Here is a 20,448-nt window from a genome sequence, read left to right on the forward strand (position 1 = left end):
CGGTCTAGACTGCTAAGGCTGGACAGCTGCCTACCCTAACCGGTCTAGACTGCTAAGGCTGGACAGCAGCCTACCCTAACCGGTCTAGACTGCTAAGCCTGGGCAGCTGCCTACCCTAACCGGTCTAGACTGCTAAGGCTGGGCAGCTGCCTACCCTAACCGGTCTAGACTGCTAAGGCTGGACAGCTGCCTACCCTAACCGGTCTAGACTGCTAAGGCTGGACAGCTACCTACCCTAACCGGTCTAGACTGCTAAGGCTGGACAGCTGCCTACCCTAACCGGTCTAGACTGCTATGGCTGGGCAGCTGCCAACCCTAACCGGTCTAGACTGCTATGGCTGGGCAGCTGCCTACCCTAACCGGTCTAGACTGCTAAGGCTGGACAGCTGCCTACCCTAACCGGTCTAGACTGCTAAGGCTGGGCAGCTGCCTACCCTAACCGGTCTAGACTGCTAAGGCTGGACAGCTGCCTACCCTAACCGGTCTAGACTGCTAAGGCTGGACAGCTGCCTACCCTAACCGGTCTAGACTGCTAAGGCTGGGCAGCTGCCTACCCTAACCGGTCTAGACTGCTAAGGCTGGACAGCTGCCTACCCTAACCGGTCTAGACTGCTAAGGCTGGGCAGCTGCCTACCCTAACCGGTCTAGACTGCTAAGGCTGGGCAGCTGCCTACCCTAACCGGTCTAGACTGCTAAGGCTGGACAGCTGCCTACCCTAACCGGTCTAGACTGCTAAGGCTGGGCAGCTGCCTACCCTAACCGGTCTAGACTGCTAAGGCTGGACAGCTGCCTACCCTAACCGGTCTAGACTGCTAAGGCTGGGCAGCTGCCTACCCTAACCGGTCTAGACTGCTAAGGCTGGGCAGCTGCCTACCCTAACCGGTCTAGACTGCTAGGCAGCTGCCTACCCTAACGGGTCTAGACTGCTAAGGCTGGGCAGCTGCCTACCCTAACGGGTCTAGACTGCTAAGGCTGGGCAGCTGCCTACCCTAACCGGTCTAGACTGCTAAGGCTGGGCAGCTGCCTACCCTAACCGGTCTAGACTGCTAAGGCTGGACAGCTGCCTACCCTAACCGGTCTAGACTGCTAAGGCTGGACAGCTGCCTACCCTAACCGGTCTACACTGCTAAGGCTGGACAGCTGCCTACCCTAACCGGTCTAGACTGCTAAGGCTGGGCAGCTGCCTACCCTAACCGGTCTAGACTGCTAAGGCTAGAAACCCGCCTACCCTAAACGGTCTAGACTGCTAAGGCTGGACAGATGCCTACCCTAACCGGTCTAGACTGGGCAGCTGCCTACCCTAACAGGTCTAGACTGGGCAGCTGCCTACCCTAACAGGTCTAGACTGCTAAGGCTGGACAGCTGCCTACCCTAACCGGTCTAGACTGCTAAGGCTGGGCAGCTGCCTACCCTAACCGGTCTAGACTGCTAAGGCTGGACAGCTGCCTACCCTAACCGGTCTAGACTGCTAAGACTGGACAGCTGCCTACCCTAACCGGTCTAGACTGCTAAGGCTGGACAGCTACCTACCCTAACCGGTCTAGACTGCTAAGGCTGGGCAGCTGCCTACCCTAACCGGTCTAGACTGCTAAGGCTGGACAGCTGCCTACCCTAACCGGTCTAGACTGCTAAGGCTGGGCAGCTACCTACCCTAACCGGTCTAGACTGCTAAGGCTGGACAGCTGCCTACCCTAACCGGTCTAGACTGCTAAGACTGGACAGCTGCCTACCCTAACCGGTCTAGACTGCTAAGGCTGGACAGCTACCTACCCTAACCGGTCTAGACTGCTAAGGCTGGACAGCTGCCTACCCTAACCGGTCTAGACTGCTAAGGCTGGGCAGCAGCCTACCCTAACCGGTCTAGACTGCTATGGCTGGGCAGCTGCCTACCCTAACCGGTCTAGACTGCTAAGGCTGGACAGCTGCCTACCCTAACCGGTCTAGACTGCTAAGGCTGGGCAGCTGCCTACCCTAACCGGTCTAGACTGCTAAGGCTGGGCAGCTGCCTACCCTAACCGGTCTAGACTGCTAAGGCTGGGCAGCTGCCTACCCTAACCGGTCTAGACTGCTAAGGCTGGACAGCTGCCTACCCTAACCGGTCTAGACTGCTAAGGCTGGGCAGCTGCCTACCCTAACGGGTCTAGACTGGGCAGCTGCCTACCCTAACGGGTCTAGACTGCTAAGGCTGGGCAGCTGCCTACCCTAACCGGTCTAGACTGCTAAGGCTGGGCAGCTGCCTACCCTAACCGGTCTAGACTGCTAAGGCTGGGCAGCTGCCTACCCTAACCGGTCTAGACTGCTAAGGCTGGACAGCTGCCTACCCTAACCGGTCTAGACTGCTAAGGCTGGGCAGCTGCCTACCCTAACCGGTCTAGACAGCTAAGGCTGGGCAGCTGCCTACCCTAACCGGTCTAGACTGCTAAGGCTGGGCAGCTGCCTACCCTAACCGGTCTAGACTGCTAAGGCTAGAAACCCGCCTACCCTAAACGGTCTAGACTGCTAAGGCTGGACAGCTGCCTACCCTAACCGAAATAGACTGGGCAGCTGCCTACCCTAACAGGTCTAGACTGGGCAGCTGCCTACCCTAACGGGTCTAGACTGCTAAGGCTGGACAGCTGCCTACCCTAACCGGTCTAGACTGCTAAGGCTGGGCAGCTGCCTACCCTAACCGGTCTAGACTGCTAAGGCTGGACAGCTGCCTACCCTAACCGGTCTAGACTGCTAAGACTGGACAGCTGCCTACCCTAACCGGTCTAGACTGCTAAGGCTGGACAGCTACCTACCCTAACCGGTCTAGACTGCTAAGGCTGGACAGCTGCCTACCCTAACCGGTCTAGACTGCTAAGGCTGGGCAGCTGCCTACCCTAACCGGTCTAGACTGCTATGGCTGGGCAGCTGTCTACCCTAACCGGTCTAGACTGCTAAGGCCGGACAGCTGCCTACCCTAACCGGTCTAGACTGCTACGGCTGGACAGCAGCCTACCCTAACCGGTCTAGACTGCTAAGGCTGGACAGCTGCCTACCCTAACCGGTCTAGACTGCTAAGGCTGGACAGCAGCCTACCCTAACCGGTCTAGACTGCTAAGCCTGGGCAGCTGCCTACCCTAACCGGTCTAGACTGCTAAGGCTGGGCAGCTGCCTACCCTAACCGGTCTAGACTGCTAAGGCTGGACAGCTGCCTACCCTAACCGGTCTAGACTGCTAAGGCTGGACAGCTACCTACCCTAACCGGTCTAGACTGCTAAGGCTGGACAGCTGCCTACCCTAACCGGTCTAGACTGCTATGGCTGGGCAGCTGCCAACCCTAACCGGTCTAGACTGCTATGGCTGGGCAGCTGCCTACCCTAACCGGTCTAGACTGCTAAGGCTGGACAGCTGCCTACCCTAACCGGTCTAGACTGCTAAGGCTGGGCAGCTGCCTACCCTAACCGGTCTAGACTGCTAAGGCTGGACAGCTGCCTACCCTAACCGGTCTAGACTGCTAAGGCTGGACAGCTGCCTACCCTAACCGGTCTAGACTGCTAAGGCTGGGCAGCTGCCTATCCTAACCGGTCTAGACTGCTAAGGCTGGACAGCTGCCTACCCTAACCGGTCTAGACTGCTAAGGCTGGGCAGCTACCTACCCTAACCGGTCTAGACTGCTAAGGCTGGACAGCTGCCTACCCTAACCGGTCTAGACTGCTAAGGCTGGACAGCTGCCTACCCTAACCGGTCTAGACTGCTAAGGCTGGGCAGCTGCCTACCCTAACCGGTCTAGACTGCTAAGGCTGGACAGCTGCCTACCCTAACCGGTCTAGACTGCTAAGGCTGGACAGCTGCCTACCCTAACCGGTCTAGACTGCTAAGGCTGGGCAGCTGCCTACCCTAACCGGTCTAGACTGCTAAGGCTGGACAGCCGCCTACCCTAACCGGTCTAGACTGCTAAGGCTGGACAGCTGCCTACCCTAACCGGTCTAGACTGCTAAGGCTGGGCAGCTGCCTACCCTAACCGGTCTAGACTGCTAAGGCTGGGCAGCTGCCTACCCTAACCGGTCTAGACTGCTAAGGCTGGACAGCTGCCTACCCTAACCGGTCTAGACTGCTAAGGCTGGGCAGCTGCCTACCCTAACCGGTCTAGACTGCTAAGGCTGGACAGCTGCCTACCCTAACCGGTCTAGACTGCTAAGGCTGGACAGCTGCCTACCCTAACCGGTCTAGACTGCTAAGGCTGGGCAGCTGCCTATCCTAACCGGTCTAGACTGCTAAGGCTGGACAGCTGCCTACCCTAACCGGTCTAGACTGCTAAGGCTGGGCAGCTGCCTACCCTAACCGGTCTAGACTGCTAAGGCTGGACAGCTGCCTACCCTAACCGGTCTAGACTGCTAAGGCTGGACAGCTGCCTACCCTAACCGGTCTAGACTGCTAAGGCTGGGCAGCTGCCTACCCTAACCGGTCTAGACTGCTAAGGCTGGACAGCTGCCTACCCTAACCGGTCTAGACTGCTAAGGCTGGACAGCTGCCTACCCTAACCGGTCTAGACTGCTAAGGCTGGGCAGCTGCCTACCCTAACGGGTCTAGACTGGGCAGCTGCCTACCCTAACGGGTCTAGACTGCTAAGGCTGGGCAGCTGCCTACCCTAACCGGTCTAGACTGCTAAGGCTGGGCAGCTGCCTACCCTAACCGGTCTAGACTGCTAAGGCTGGGCAGCTGCCTACCCTAACCGGTCTAGACTGCTAAGGCTGGACAGCTGCCTACCCTAACCGGTCTAGACTGCTAAGGCTGGGCAGCTGCCTACCCTAACCGGTCTAGACTGCTAAGGCTGGGCAGCTGCCTACCCTAACCGGTCTAGAGTGCTAAGGCTAGAAACCCGCCTACCCTAAACGGTCTAGACTGCTAAGGCTGGACAGCTGCCTACCCTAACCGAAATAGACTGGGCAGCTGCCTACCCTAACAGGTCTAGACTGGGCAGCTGCCTACCCTAACGGGTCTAGACTGCTAAGGCTGGACAGCTGCCTACCCTAACCGGTCTAGACTGCTAAGGCTGGGCAGCTGCCTACCCTAACCGGTCTAGACTGCTAAGGCTGGACAGCTGCCTACCCTAACCGGTCTAGACTGCTAAGACTGGACAGCTGCCTACCCTAACCGGTCTAGACTGCTAAGGCTGGACAGCTACCTACCCTAACCGGTCTAGACTGCTAAGGCTGGACAGCTGCCTACCCTAACCGGTCTAGACTGCTAAGGCTGGGCAGCTGCCTACCCTAACCGGTCTAGACTGCTATGGCTGGGCAGCTGCCTACCCTAACCGGTCTAGACTGCTAAGGCCGGACAGCTGCCTACCCTAACCGGTCTAGAATGCTACGGCTGGACAGCAGCCTACCCTAACCGGTCTAGACTGCTAAGGCCGGACAGCTGCCTACCCTAACCGGTCTAGACTGCTAAGGCTGGACAGCTGCCTACCCTAACCGGTCTAGACTGCTAAGGCTGGGCAGCTGCCTACCCTAACCGGTCTAGACTGCTAAGGCTGGGCAGCTGCCTACCCTAACCGGTCTAGACTGCTAAGGCTGGACAGCTGCCTACCCTAACCGGTCTAGACTGCTAAGGCTGGACAGCTACCTACCCTAACCGGTCTAGACTGCTAAGGCTGGACAGCTGCCTACCCTAACCGGTCTAGACTGCTAAGGCTGGGCAGCTGCCTACCCTAACCGGTCTAGACTGCTAAGGCTGGGCAGCTGCCTACCCTAACCGGTCTAGACTGCTAAGGCTGGACAGCTGCCTACCCTAACCGGTCTAGACTGCTAAGGCTGGGCAGCTGCCTACCCTAACCGGTCTAGACTGCTAAGGCTGGACAGCTGCCTACCCTAACCGGTCTAGACTGCTAAGGCTGGACAGCTGCCTACCCTAACCGGTCTAGACTGCTAAGGCTGGGCAGCTGCCTATCCTAACCGGTCTAGACTGCTAAGGCTGGACAGCTGCCTACCCTAACCGGTCTAGACTGCTAAGGCTGGGCAGCTACCTACCCTAACCGGTCTAGACTGCTAAGGCTGGGCAGCTGCCTACCCTAACCGGTCTAGACTGCTAAGGCTGGGCAGCTGCCTACCCTAACCGGTCTAGACTGCTAAGGCTGGGCAGCTGCCTACCCTAACCGGTCTAGACTGCTAAGGCTGGACAGCTGCCTACCCTAACCGGTCTAGACTGCTAAGGCTGGACAGCTGCCTACCCTAACCGGTCTAGACTGCTAAGGCTGGGCAGCTGCCTACCCTAACCGGTCTAGACTGCTATGGCTGGGCAGCTGCCTACCCTAACCGGTCTAGACTGCTAAGGCTGGACAGCTGCCTACCCTAACCGGTCTAGACTGCTAAGGCTGGGCAGCTGCCTACCCTAACCGGTCTAGACTGCTAAGGCTGGGCAGCTGCCTACCCTAACCGGTCTAGACTGCTAAGGCTGGGCAGCTGCCTACCCTAACCGGTCTAGACTGCTAAGGCTGGGCAGCTGCCTACCCTAACCGGTCTAGACTGCTAAGGCTGGACACTACCCTAACCGGTCTAGACTGCTAAGGCTGGACACTACCCTAACCGGTCTAGACTGCTATGGCTGGGCAGCTGCCTACCCTAACCGGTCTAGACTGCTAAGGCTGGGCAGCTGCCTACCCTAACCGGTCTAGACTGCTAAGGCTGGACAGCTGCCTACCCTAACCGGTCTAGACTGCTAAGGCTGGACAGCTGCCTACCCTAACCGGTCTAGACTGCTAAGGCTGGACAGCTGCCTACCCTAACCGGTCTAGACTGCTAAGGCTGGACACTACCCTAACCGGTCTAGACTGCTAAGGCTGGGCAGCTGCCTACCCTAACGGGTCTAGACTGCTAAGGCTGGACAGCTGCCTACCCTAACCGGTCTAGACTGCTAAGGCTGGGCAGCTGCCTACCCTAACCGGTCTAGACTGCTAAAGCTGGGCAGCTGCCTACCCTAACCGGTCTAGACTGCTAAGGCTGGACAGCTGCCTACCCTAACCGGTCTAGACTGCTAAGGCTGGACACTACCCTAACCGGTCTAGACTGCTAAGGCTGGGCAGCTGCCTACCCTAACCGGTCTAGACTGCTAAGGCTGGACAGCTGCCTACCCTAACCGGTCTAGACTGCTAAGGCTGGACACTACCCTAACCGGTCTAGACTGCTAAGGCTGGACAGCTGCCAGATGACCAGGTGATGACCAGGTGTACTGAACGGTCTGTATTATCCCCTTATTAACAGGGCTACAGCGTGCAGTAGGATGAGATGACCAGGTGATGACCAGGTGTACTGAACGGTTAGTTAGATATTACTGCACTGTTGGAGCTGGGAACACAAGCATTTAGTTAGATACTACTGCTCTGTTGGAGCTAGAAACACAAGCATTTTGCTACACCAGCAATAACATCTGCTAAACACGTGTATGTGACAAATCAAATTAGATTTGATTTATAGTTATGGACCTTCAGCCTGTAAAGTCACAGGTAACTGCCAGAGGCCTGCATTCCCTCCACGCACACACACACACACACACACACACACACACACACACACACACACACACACACACACACACACACCAGGATTTACGTTAGCCGGTAATAGAAAATGAAAAGCCGAGATATAAAATTGACACCGGCCAATTGTCTAGTCCGAGCGGAAAATCTGTCAGGCAGTGCGAGAGCTGCTGCTACAGCTCCTGTCGCTGCAGGACTGAAGCTTCTAGAAGCCCAATCATTGAAATAGCTTGTTAAAAACAGTTTTGATGGCCACGATTAAAAAGAGCTACTATTTTTATTTCTCAAACGGTAATTGAAGCGCGCTTCCCATTCAAGCATTCAAGCGCTTAGGTAATGGTAAGCAGGCTTCGGCGTGTCACAGAATGCAGAATGCATTTTAAAAACATACTTCATTGTGTGAAACCTTAACGTTTTACTTCAAATTATGAGGCATGCCTTACCTTGCTTCATAGTAGCCGAGCCAAAATCCGTTTCTATAAATGTGGAGGCGTTTATTTTAGGGTGGCAGGTAGCTTAGTGGTTAAGAGCGTTGGGCCAGTAACCGAAAGGTTGCTGGTTTGAATCCCTGAGCCGACTAGGTGAAAAACCTATTGACGTGCCTTTGAGCAACGCACTTAACCCTAATTGCTCTGGATAAGAGCATCTGCTGAACGACTAAAAAATAAAGATTTACATATGACATTGTAAAACAGTAACCTGTTTTATTGGTTTTCAAATCAATTTTCTTTCATTGTCCAGTAGCCAAAGGAATAATCCTAGTCATATTAGCATCCCATGCTAGTTGATGATAATCCTAGTCATATTAGCAACCCGTGCTAGTTGATGATAATCCTAGTCATATTAGCAACCCATGCTAGTTGATGTTAATCCTAGTCATATTAGCAACCCATGCTAGTTGATGATAATCCTAGTCATATTAGCATCCCATGCTAGTTGATGATAATCCTAGTCATATTAGCATCCCATGCTAGTTGATGATAATCCTAGTCATATTAGCAACCCATGCTAGTTGATGTTAATCCTAGTCATATTAGCAACCCATGCTAGTTGTTGATAATCCTAGTCATATTAGCAACCCATGCTAGTTGATGATAATCCTAGTCATATTAGCATCCCATGCTAGTTCATGATAATCCTAGTCATATTAGCATCCCATGCTAGTTGATGATAATCCTAGACATATTAGCAACCCATGCTAGTTGCTGATAATCCTAGTCATATTAGCAACCCATGCTAGTTGATGATAATCCTAGTCATATTAGCATCCCATGCTAGTTCATGATAATCCTAGTCATATTAGCATCCCATGCTAGTTGATGATAATCCTAGTCATATTAGCAACCCATGCTAGTTGATGATAATCCTAGTCATATTAGCAACCCATGCTAGTTGATGTTAATCCTAGTCATATTAGCAGCCCATGCTAGTTGTTGATAATCCTAGTCATATTAGCAACCCATGCTAGTTGATGATAATCCTAGTCATATTAGCAACCCATGCTAGTTGTTGATAATCCTAGTCATATTAGCAACCCATGCTAGTTGGGTGATAATCCTAGTCATATTAGCCATATGGTCCCGTGTGGCTCAGTTGGTAGAGCATGGTGTTTGCAACGCCAGGGTTGTGGGTTCGATTCCCACGGGGGACCAGTACGGGAAAAAATGTATGAAATGTATGCACTCACTACTGTAAGTCGCTCTGGATAAGAGCGTCTGCAAAATGACTAAAATGTAAATGTAAATGCAACCCATGCTAGTTGATGATAATCCTAGTCATATTAGCAACCCATGCTAGTTGATGATAAACCTAGTCATATTATCATCCCATGCTAGTTGATGATAATCCTAGTCATATTATCATCCCATGCAAGTTGATGATAATCCTAGTCATATTAGCAGCCCATGCTAGTTGATGATAATCCTAGTCATATTAGCATCCCATGCTAGTTGATGATAATCCTAGTCATATTAGCAACCCATGCTAGTTGATGATAATCCTAGTCATATTAGCAACCCATGCTAGTTGATGATAATCCTAGTCATATTAGCAGCCCATGCTAGTTGATGATAATCCTAGTCATATTAGCAACCCATGCTAGTTGATGATAATCCTAGTCATATTAGCAACCCATGCTAGTTGATGATAATCCTAGTCATATTAGCATCCCAAGCTAGTTGTTGATAATCCTAGTCATATTAGCATCCCAAGCTAGTTGTTGATAATCCTAGTCATATTAGCAACCCATGCTAGTTGATGATAATCCTAGTCATATTAGCATCCCATGCTAGTTGATGATAATCCTAGTCATATTAGCAACCCATGCTAGTTGATGATAATCCTAGTCATATTAGCATCCCATGCTAGCTGATGATAATCCTAGTCATATTAGCATCCCATGCTAGTTGTTGATAATCCTAGTCATATTAGCAACCCATGCTAGTTGATGATAATCCTAGTCATATTAGCATCCCATGCTAGCTGATGATAATCCTAGTCATATTAGCAACCCATGCTAGTTGTTGCATCTTTAGATCTCCCCTCTTTGTAAGTTTCTAACAGATTTTTTTAAGTCCCATGAAACCGCTCGTATGTGCAGTGCGATTTTGACCAGGTGTTTCCCACCAATTGCATTATGTAACGAACATTCGCGCGTAGCCTACTGCTGTGTGCGCATTGCTGCGCAGCTGTAATGTGAAGAAATAATTGCATCAGCCTCATTACTTTTAAATATGTTTTTTGGGGTGTAGCCTAGGCTTACTGGTGTGAATTCGGGATATACTCCCAGAGTTGGTTTGGAATAGGAGATTTATTTCCTCACAGAATGACAAGCTGACCAATAGAATAGGTCCACTTTTGGACTATTGGGGATAGTATTGTCGACAGACTAGTGATTTTGCTGTTCGTTACTTGGAGGAAAAGTAAATGTGGACAGTTACACTAACTTCTTCAAAGTGCTCATCGGAATTCGGTAAGAAGGACATCATTGCTTCCTGGAGTTGCATGTTCTGCTAAGATGAATTACCATAATGTAAATGTGATTCTGAGCACTGTGGATGAATTACCATAATGTAAATGTTACTGTCATTCTGAGCACTGTGGATGAATTACCATAATGTAAATGTGAGTCATTCTGAGCACTGTGGATGAATTACCATAATGTAAATGTGATTCTGTCATTCTGAGCACTGTGGATGAATTACCATAATGTAAATGTGATTCTGTCATTCAGAGCACTGTGGATGAATTACCATAATGTAAATGTGATTCTGTCATTCTGAGCACTGTGGGTGAATTACCATGATGTAAATGTGATTCTGTCATTCTGATCACTGTGGATGAATTACCATAATGTAAATGTGATTCTGTCATTCTGAGCACTGTGGATGAATTACCATAATGTAAATGGATTTCTGTCATTCTGATCACTGTGGATGAATTACCATAATGTAAATGTGATTCTGTCATTCTGAGCACTGTGGATGAATTACCATAATGTAAATGTGATTCTGTCATTCTGAGCACTGTGGATGAATTACCATAATGTAAATGTGATTCTGTCATTCAGATCACTGTGGATGAATTACCATAATGTAAATGTGATTCTGTCATTCTGAGCACTGTGGATGAATTACCATAATGTAAATGTGATTATGTTATTCTGAGCACTGTGGATGAATTACCATAATGTAAATGGTATTCTGTCATTCTGAGCACTGTGGATGAATTACCATAATGTAAATGTGATTCTGTCATTCTGAGCACTGTGGATGAATTACCATAATGTAAATGTGATTCTGAGCACTGTGGATGAATTACCATAATGTAAATGTGATTCTGTCATTCTGAGCACTGTGGATGAATTACCAATGTAAATGTAATTCTGTCATTCTGAGCACTGTGGATGAATTACCATAATGTAAATGTGATTCTGTCATTCAGATCACTGTAGATGAATTACCATAATGTAAATGTGATTCTGTCATTCTGAGCACTGTGGATGAATTACCATAATGTAAATGTGATTCTGTCATTCTGAGCACTGTAGATGAATTACCATAATGTAAATGTGATTCTGTCATTCTGAGCACTGTGGATGAATTACCATAATGTAAATGTGATTCTGTGGGTAGATGCCATAATCAGGTTACCGACCAATGCATATGGGTCCGGTAAATGTCTCAAATGTCCAGAGACACATTTTCCTAACAGAAACCCTGGTACGCACGCACGTACACACGCACGTACGCACGCGCCACTAAGGACCTATAACCTATTACTACTACTAATAATAAAGGTTATGTAGCTAAGGACCTATAACCTATTACTACTACTACTAATAAAGGTTATGTGGCTAAGGACCTATAACCTATTACTACTACTAATAATAAAGGTTATGTAGCTAAGGACCTATAACCTATTACTACTACTACTAATAAAGGTTATGTGGCTAAGGACCTATAACCTATTACTACTACTAATAATAAAGGTTATGTAGCTAAGGACCTATAACCTATTACTACTACTAATAATAAAGGCTATGTCACTAAGGACCTATAACCTATTACTACTACTACTAATAAAGGTTATGTGGCTAAGGACCTATAACCTATTACTACTACTAATAAAGGTTATGTCACTAAGGACCTATAACCTATTACTACTACTAATAATAAAGGTTATGTGGCTAAGGACCTATAACCTATTACTACTACTAATAATAAAGGCTATGTAGCTAAGGACCTATAACCTATTACTACTACTAATAATAAAGGCTATGTAGCTAAGGACCTATAACCTATTACTACTACTAATAATAAAGGTTATGTGGCTAAGGACCTATAACCTATTACTACTACTAATAATAAAGGTTATGTCACTAAGGACCTATAACCTATTACTACTACTAATAATAAAGGTTATGTCACTAAGGACCTATAACCTATTACTACTACTAATAATAAAGGTTATGTCACTAAGGACCTATAACCTATTACTACTACTAATAATAAAGGTTATGTGGCTAAGGACCTTTAACCTATTACTACTACTAATAATAAAGGTTATGTCACTAAGGACCTATAACCTATTACTACTACTACTAATAATAAAGGTTATGTAGCTAAGGACCTATAACCTATTACTACTACTAATAATAAAGGTTATGTCACTAAGGACCTATAACCTATTACTACTACTACTAATAATAAAGGTTATGTAGCTAAGGACCTATAACCTATTACTACTACTAATAATAAAGGCTATGTCACTAAGGACCTATAACCTATTACTACTACTAATAATAAAGGTTATGTGGCTGTCATTCCAACTATTAGTATTATTGTTTTATAGATGTTTTATTAGGGATATTTTTCCTACTGTTCTTACTATTGCAGTTGTTGTTGTATCTGCCCCTCTCAGATAAAAAGATAGTAATTATTATTCCATCTCTTCTGAAGTGGTGTCTGGGTTAAAACACTGAGCTTCACAGTTCTGTTCCAACCATCCTAAATATGGAACCCTTCACTTCCTCTTCCTGTAGAGGAGAGGGAGGAGAGGAGAGGGAGGAGAGGAGAGGGAGGAGAGAGGGGAGGAGAGAGGGGAGAAGGGGAGGAGAGGGGAGAGGGAGGAGAGAGGGGAGAAGGGGAGGAGAGAGGGGAGAAGGGGAGAAGGGGAGGGAGAAGGGGAGGAGAGAGGGGAGAAGGGGAGGAGAGGAGAGGGAGGAGAGAGGGGAGAAGGGGAGGAGAGAGGGGAGAAGGGGAGGAGAGAGGGGAGAAGGGGAGGAGAGGGGGAGAGAGGGGAGAAGGGGAGGAGAGAGGGAGAAGGGGAGGAGAGAGGGGAGAAGGGGAGGAGAGAGGGGAGAAGGGGAGGAGAGAGGGAGAAGGGGAGGAGAGGAGAGGGAGGAGAGAGGGAGAAGGGCAGGAGAGAGGGGAGAAGGGGAGGAGAGAGGGGAGAAGGGGAGGAGAGAGGGGAGAAGGGGAGGAGAGAAGGGGAGGAGAGAGGGGAGAAGGGGAGGAGAGGAGAGGGAGGAGAGAGGGGAGAAGGGGAGGAGAGAGGGGAGAAGGGGAGGAGAGAGGGGAGAAGGGGAGGAGAGGGGGGAGAGAGGGGAGAAGGGGAGGAGAGAGGGGAGAAGGGGAGGAGAGAGGGAGAAGGGGAGGAGAGAGGGGAGGAGGGGAAGTGTTGAACTCTGCAGCTATAGTGTGTCCCTTCTAGAATGGCCGATTAATTAGGGCCGATTTCAAGTTTATAACAATCGGTCATCGGTATTTTTGGACACCGATTTGGCCGATTATTATTTTTTTTTATATATATATATATATATTTTTATTATTTATTTTATTATTATTTTTATTATTATTAGATTATTATTATTATTATTTTTTATTTTTTTACACCTTTATTTAATTAGGCAAGTCAGTTAATTAAGAACACATTCTTATTTTCAATGACGGCCTTGGAACGGTGGGTTAACTGCCTTGTTCAGGGGCAGAACGACAGATTTTTACCTCGTCAGCCGCCTGGCTCGTAGCGAACTGTGTGAAGACTATTTCATCCTAACAAAGGACAGCCGACTTCGGCCAAACGGGGATGATTTAACAAAAGCGCATTTGCTAAAAAAGCACAATCGTTGCACGACTGTACCTAACCATAAACATCAACGCCTTTCTTCAAATCAATACACAGAAGTATATATTTTTAAACCTGCATATTTAACTAAAAGAAATCCAGGTTAGCAGGCGATATTAACCAGGTGAAATTGTGTCAGTTCTCTTGCGTTCATTGCACGCAGAGTCAGGGTATATGCAGCAGTTTGGGCCGCCTGGCTCGTTGCAAACTAATTTGCCAGAATTGTACGTAATTATAACATAACATTGAAGGTTGTTTAATGTAACAGGAATATTTAGACTTATGGATGCCACCCGTTAGATAAAATACAGAACGGTTCCGTATTTCACTGAAAATAATAAACGTTTTGTTTTCGAGATGATAGTTTCCGGATTCGACCATATTAAATGACCTAAGGCTCGTGTTTCTGTGTGTTTATTATATTATAATTAAGTCTATGATTTGATATTTGATAGAGCAGTATGACTGAGCGGTGGTAGGCAGCAGCAGGCTACTAAGCGTTCATTCAAACAGCACTTTCCTGCGTTTTGCCAGCAACTCTTCGCTGTGCTTCAAGCATTGCGCTGTTTATGACTTCAAGCCTGTCAACTCCCGAGATTAGGCTGGCAATACTATAATGCCTATAAGAACATCCAATAGTCAAAGGTATATGAAATACAAAATGGTATAGAGAAATAGTCCTATATTTCCTATAATAACTACAACCTAAAACTTCTTACCTGGGAATATTGAAGACTCATGTTAAAAGGAACCACCAGCTTTCATATGTTCTCATGTTCTGAGCGAGGAACTTAAACGTTAGCTTTCTCACATGGCTCATATTGCACTTTTACTTTCTTCTCCAACACTTTGTTTTTTGCATTATTTAAACCAAATTGAACATGTTTCATTATTTATTTGAGGCTAAATTGATTTTATTGATGTATTATATTAAGTTAAAATAAAAGTGTTCATTCAGTATTGTTGTAATTGTCATTATTACAAATAAAATACAATTAAAAATGAATAAATAAATAAAATAAAAATCGGTGGATTAATCGGTATCGGCTTTTTTGGTCCTCCAATAATCGGTATCGGCGTTGAAAAATCATAATCGGTCGACCTCTAGTCACTTCCTCTTCCTGTAGAGATGTACACACACACATTATTCTGTAGTTAGAAGCAGAGGAGAGAAGAGGGAGGAGAGGAAGAGAGTGGAGAGATGAGATGGGAGGAGGAGGGAGAGGAGGACAGGAGAGATGAGAGGAGGAGGGAGAGGAGGACAGGAGAGATGAGATGAGGACAGGAGAGAGGAGGACAGGAGAGAGGAGGGGAGGAGAGATGAGAGGAGGAGGGAGAGGAGGAGGGAGAGGACAGGAGAGATGAGAGGAGGAGAGATGAGAGGAGGAGGGGAGGAGAGAGGAGAGGAGGACAGGAGAGGAGGAGAGATGAGAGGAGGAGGGAGAGGAGGACAGGAGAGATGAGAGGAGGGGGGGAGAGGAGTACAGGAGAGATGAGAGGAGGAGGGAGAGGAGGACAGGAGAGATGAGATGAGGACAGGAGAGAGGAGGACAGGAGAGAGGAGGGGAGGAGAGATGAGAGGAGGAGGGAGAGGAGGAGGGAGAGGACAGGAAAGATGAGAGGAGGAGAGATGAGAGGAGGAGGGGAGGAGAGAGGAGAGGAGGACAGGAGAGAGGAGAGGAGGAGAGATGAGGACAGGAGAGATAGAGAGGAGGAGAGATGAGAGGAGGAGGGGAGGAGAGATGAGAAGAGGACAGGAGAGAGGAGAGGAAGAGAGGAGGAGAGAAGGAGGGGAGGAGGAGGGAGGGGAGGAAAGGAGGAGGGGAGGAGAGATGGGAGGAGGGGAGGAGAGGACGACAGGGGAGGAGAGATGAGATGGGAGGAGGGGAGGAGGAGGGAGGGGAGGAAAGGAGGAGGGGAGGAGAGATGAGGGGAGGAGAGATGGGAGGAGGGGAGGAGAGGACGACAGGGGAGGAGAGATGAGATGGGAGGAGTCTGTATGCTCCAGGAAGAATAATAATATGAAATAAGACTATTAGTCGGATTCCTTTACTCACTGTTCCACACCACTCACATAGGAAACATGGGACTGACAGTCTCATCTTCAGCCGGATGATATAAGAGCAGATGGGTTAGATTATGGTTGGGTTACGGGTTCAGATACACCGATATTACAGCGGGGTTTAGTCACGTGCAGCAGCAGCAGCAGCAGCCCGGTTGGGTCTCGCGAATACAATGTCGCCTTTCACCGCGCGAGGCGAGGAGCGAACAGAATCGGGCTTTTATTTTACATCAGGAGCTGAACCGGATCGACTGATGAATACACATCCTTCTAAAGGTGTTGGGGGTTAGATGCAATACACACGTTAAGGGAAAAGAGACTCGGGCTGGGATGGAGAGAGGAACGACAATTCTCCGTGACTTAGTTGCAGACCTGCGGTGTCTTCTCCTCACCCCGCCCTGTCACACACTCTGTTTCCCAGCGGAGCTGTAACTCTCTGTACCCTGGACTCTAACCCGATCTATCACCACGTTACAAACTCTATTACCGGAGACACAACTCACCTCCGCCGGGGATCTCGAGCTCTTTCTTCCCCGTTCCCGCCGCGTCAGCTGAGATGCGCAAGCAGCTTATTTACGTCCAGACCGACAAGGCTGTTCACGAAGCGCGGAAACCTCGCGAGAGTTTGTGCTCCGTTTCTGCAGAGCGAGATGAATCAAAACTATGCCATATGTATTTATTTTAAAATAAAATAAATCATAAACATGTAAAATAAAGTTGAAAATGTAAACATTATATATTTTCAAGGAAGGGTGAAATAATGGATGTTGAAATGATAATTTGTTGTATTCTGTGGAGGAAGATGCTGTACTCCTCATTCTGTGGAGGAAGATGCTGTACTCCTCACCTCGTTCTGTGGAGGAAGATGCTGTACTCCTCATTCTGTGGAGGAAGATGCTGTACTCCTCATTCTGTGGAGGAAGATGCTGTACTCCTCATTCTGTGGAGGAAGATGAGTTGATGAAGTTGAGGGGATGGGATGCGTCCTACTGGCATCATAGCAAACAAGATCATAGCAAACAAGATCACAGCAAACAAGATCACAGCAAACAAGATCATAGCAAACAAGATCATAGCAAACAAGATCATAGCAAACAAGATCACAGCAAACAAGATCACAGCAAACAAGATCACAGCAAACAAGATCACAGCAAACAAGATCACAGCAAACAAGATCACAGCAAACAAGATCATAGCAAACAAGATCATAGCAAACAAGATCATAGCAAACAAGATCACAGCAAACAAGATCACAGCAAACAAGATCACAGCAAACAAGATCATTGCAAACAAGAACATAGCAAACAAGATCATAGCAAACAAGATCATAGCAAACAAGATCATAGCAAACAAGATCATAGCAAACAAGAACATAGCAAACAAGATCATAGCAAACAAGATCATAGCAAACAAGAACATAGCAAACAAGATCATAGCAAACAAGATCATAGCAAACAAGATCATAGCAAATAAGATCATAGCAAACAAGATCATAGCAAACAAGAACATAGCAAACAAGATCATAGCAAACAAGATCATAGCAAACAAGATCATAGCAAACAAGATCATAGCAAACAAGATCATAGCAAATAAGATCATAGCAAACAAGATCACAGCAAACAAGATCACAGCAAACAAGATCACAGCAAACAAGATCACAGCAAACAAGATCATAGCAAACAAGATCACAGCAAACAAGATCATAGCAAACAAGATCATAGCAAATAAGATCATAGCAAACAAGATCACAGCAAACAAGATCACAGCAAACAAGATCACAGCAAACAAGATCACAGCAAACAAGATCATAGCAAACAAGATCACAGCAAACAAGATCATAGCAAACAAGAACATAGCAAACAAGATCATAGCAAACAAGATCATAGCAAACAAGATCACAGCAAACAAGATCATAGCAAACAAGATCATAGCAAACAAGATCACAGCAAACAAGATCATAGCAAACAAGATCATAGCAAACAAGATCATAGCAAATAAGATCATAGCAAACAAGATCATAGCAAACAAGATCATAGCAAACAAGATCATAGCAAATAAGATCATAGCAAACAAGATCATAGCAAACAAGATCATAGCAAACAAGATCATAGCAAACAAGATCATAGAAAACAAGATCATAGCAAACAAGAACACAGCAAACAAGATCATAGCAAACAAGATCATAGCAAACAAGATCATAGCAAACAAGATCATAGCAAACAAGATCATAGCAAATAAGATCATAGCAAACAAGATCATAGCAAACAAGATCATAGCAAATAAGATCATAGCAAACAAGATCATAGCAAACAAGATCATAGCAAACAAGATCATAGCAAACAAGATCACAGCAAACAAGATCACAGCAAACAAGATCATAGCAAATAAGATCACAGCAAACAAGATCATAGCAAACAAGAACATAGCAAACAAGATCATAGCAAACAAGATCATAGCAAACAAGATCATAGCAAACAAGATCACAGCAAACAAGATCATAGCAAACAAGATCATAGCAAACAAGATCATAGCAAACAAGATCATAGCAAACAAGATCACAGCAAACAAGATCACAGCAAACAAGATCACAGCAAACAAGATCATAGCAAACAAGCCATCTATTTTTTTGCTGACCAAATTCGACACTAATTGTCTGGCGTCGTGAGTAACTGGCGTCGTGAGGGAGCTTGTTCCACCATTGGGGTGCCAGAGCAGCGAACAGTTTTGACTGGGCTGAGCGGGAACTGTGCTTCCTCAGAGGTAGGGAGGCGAGCAGGCCAGAGGTGGATGAACGGAGTGCCCTAATTGACCTCCGTGTAAAAACTCCTTGCTTGGTGAGCGAAACTACACCACCTGCTGGAGGCAGATCTTCCACCAGGTCGGTACGCTCTTCCTCTCTGATTTATTTATCTAGACAATGAAGTTAAAGAACAAATACTTATTTACAATGACGGCCTACCGGGGAACAGTCTGACCCTTGTTCAGAACGACAGATTTGAACCTTGTCAGCTTAGGGATTCGATCCAGCAACCTTTCAGTTCCCGGCCCAACACTAACCACCTGCCACCCCAATCTGACCCAGGAATGGGAACGTTTTCTATGGGGACAATTTCACGCCGTATGTATTGAATTTTAAATATAATATATCGTAAACACGAAAAAAATAAAGTTGAAAATGTAAACATTATATTTTCGAAGAAAGAGGGAAATAATGGATGCTGAAATCAAAAACCGAACAGTTGAAAACAAAATGTATAGAATCGTAAACAAAAATAATGATATCAAAAGTGTAGTAACCTGGTATATATGTATGTTAAGTATTATGTTTACCAATAGATGGCAGTATTGATTCAATACGGGGTTTACTCAGCCAGCGGCGCGATTCATTTGCAGTCTGGACGCCGGAGGGGTGAACTTCTCCTGCTCTGACTGCAGCGCGAGGACTGGGCCACCTGTGAGTGCTTTGGGACGGGGCTGGGGCCCATGGCGGGGCTGGGGGGCCCATGGCGGGGCTGGGGACCATGGCGGGGCTGGGGGGCCCATGACGGGGCTGGGGGGCCCATGGCGGGGCTGGGGCCCATGGCGGGGCTGGGGCCCATGGCGGGGCTGGGGGGGCCCATGGCGGGGCTAGGGGGGCCCATGGCGGGGCCGGGGGGGGCCCATGGCGGGGCTGGGGGGGGCCCATGGCGGGGCTGGGGCCCATGGCGGGGCTGTGGGGGCCCATGGCGGGGCTGGGGCCCATGGCGGGGCTGGGGGGGGCCCATGGCGGGGCTGGGGCCCATGGCGGGGCTGGGGGGGCCCATGACGGGGCTGGGGGGGCCCATGGCGGGGCTGGGGGGGCCCATGACGGGGCTGGGGGGGCCCATGGCGGGGCTGGGGCCCATGACAGCACCCGCTGCTCGTTGAGAAGAGTAAGAACGATCCGTGCTTTCACGTCAGAGTCTCCAAAGTCGCTTTTTTGAAAATGTGTCGCTAGAGTGGTCCTCGCTAAATATAGCGACAAAGTCGCTAAGTTGGCAACAGTGCCTTGAAGTAGTTGTTTCCCTTTGCTCTGCAAAGGGCCGCGGCTTTTGTGGAGTGATGGGTAACGATGCTTCGAGGGTGTCAGTTGTTGATGTGTGCAGACGGGTCCCAGGTATGGGTGAGGAGGTGGGACGGAAGCAAAACTCTTACACAGCATGAGAAAACCTAGGGAATCGGTGGGGGGGAACAAACGTGGCTGAGTTGAGAAAACCTAGGGAATCGGTGGGGGGGGAAC

General features: G+C 48.1%; 1 pseudogene; it reads right to left on the reverse strand.

Annotated features, from left to right (window-relative positions):
• The window catches only part of LOC106596022 (carbohydrate sulfotransferase 12-like), a 68,360-nt pseudogene extending 48,286 nt beyond the window's left edge, over positions 1–20,074 (reverse strand).
• Between the last annotated feature and the right edge of the window lie 374 nt (positions 20,075–20,448).

This window comes from Salmo salar, unplaced genomic scaffold, assembly GCF_905237065.1.
Source record: "Salmo salar unplaced genomic scaffold, Ssal_v3.1, whole genome shotgun sequence".
NCBI classification, from domain to species: Eukaryota; Metazoa; Chordata; class Actinopteri; order Salmoniformes; family Salmonidae; genus Salmo; species Salmo salar.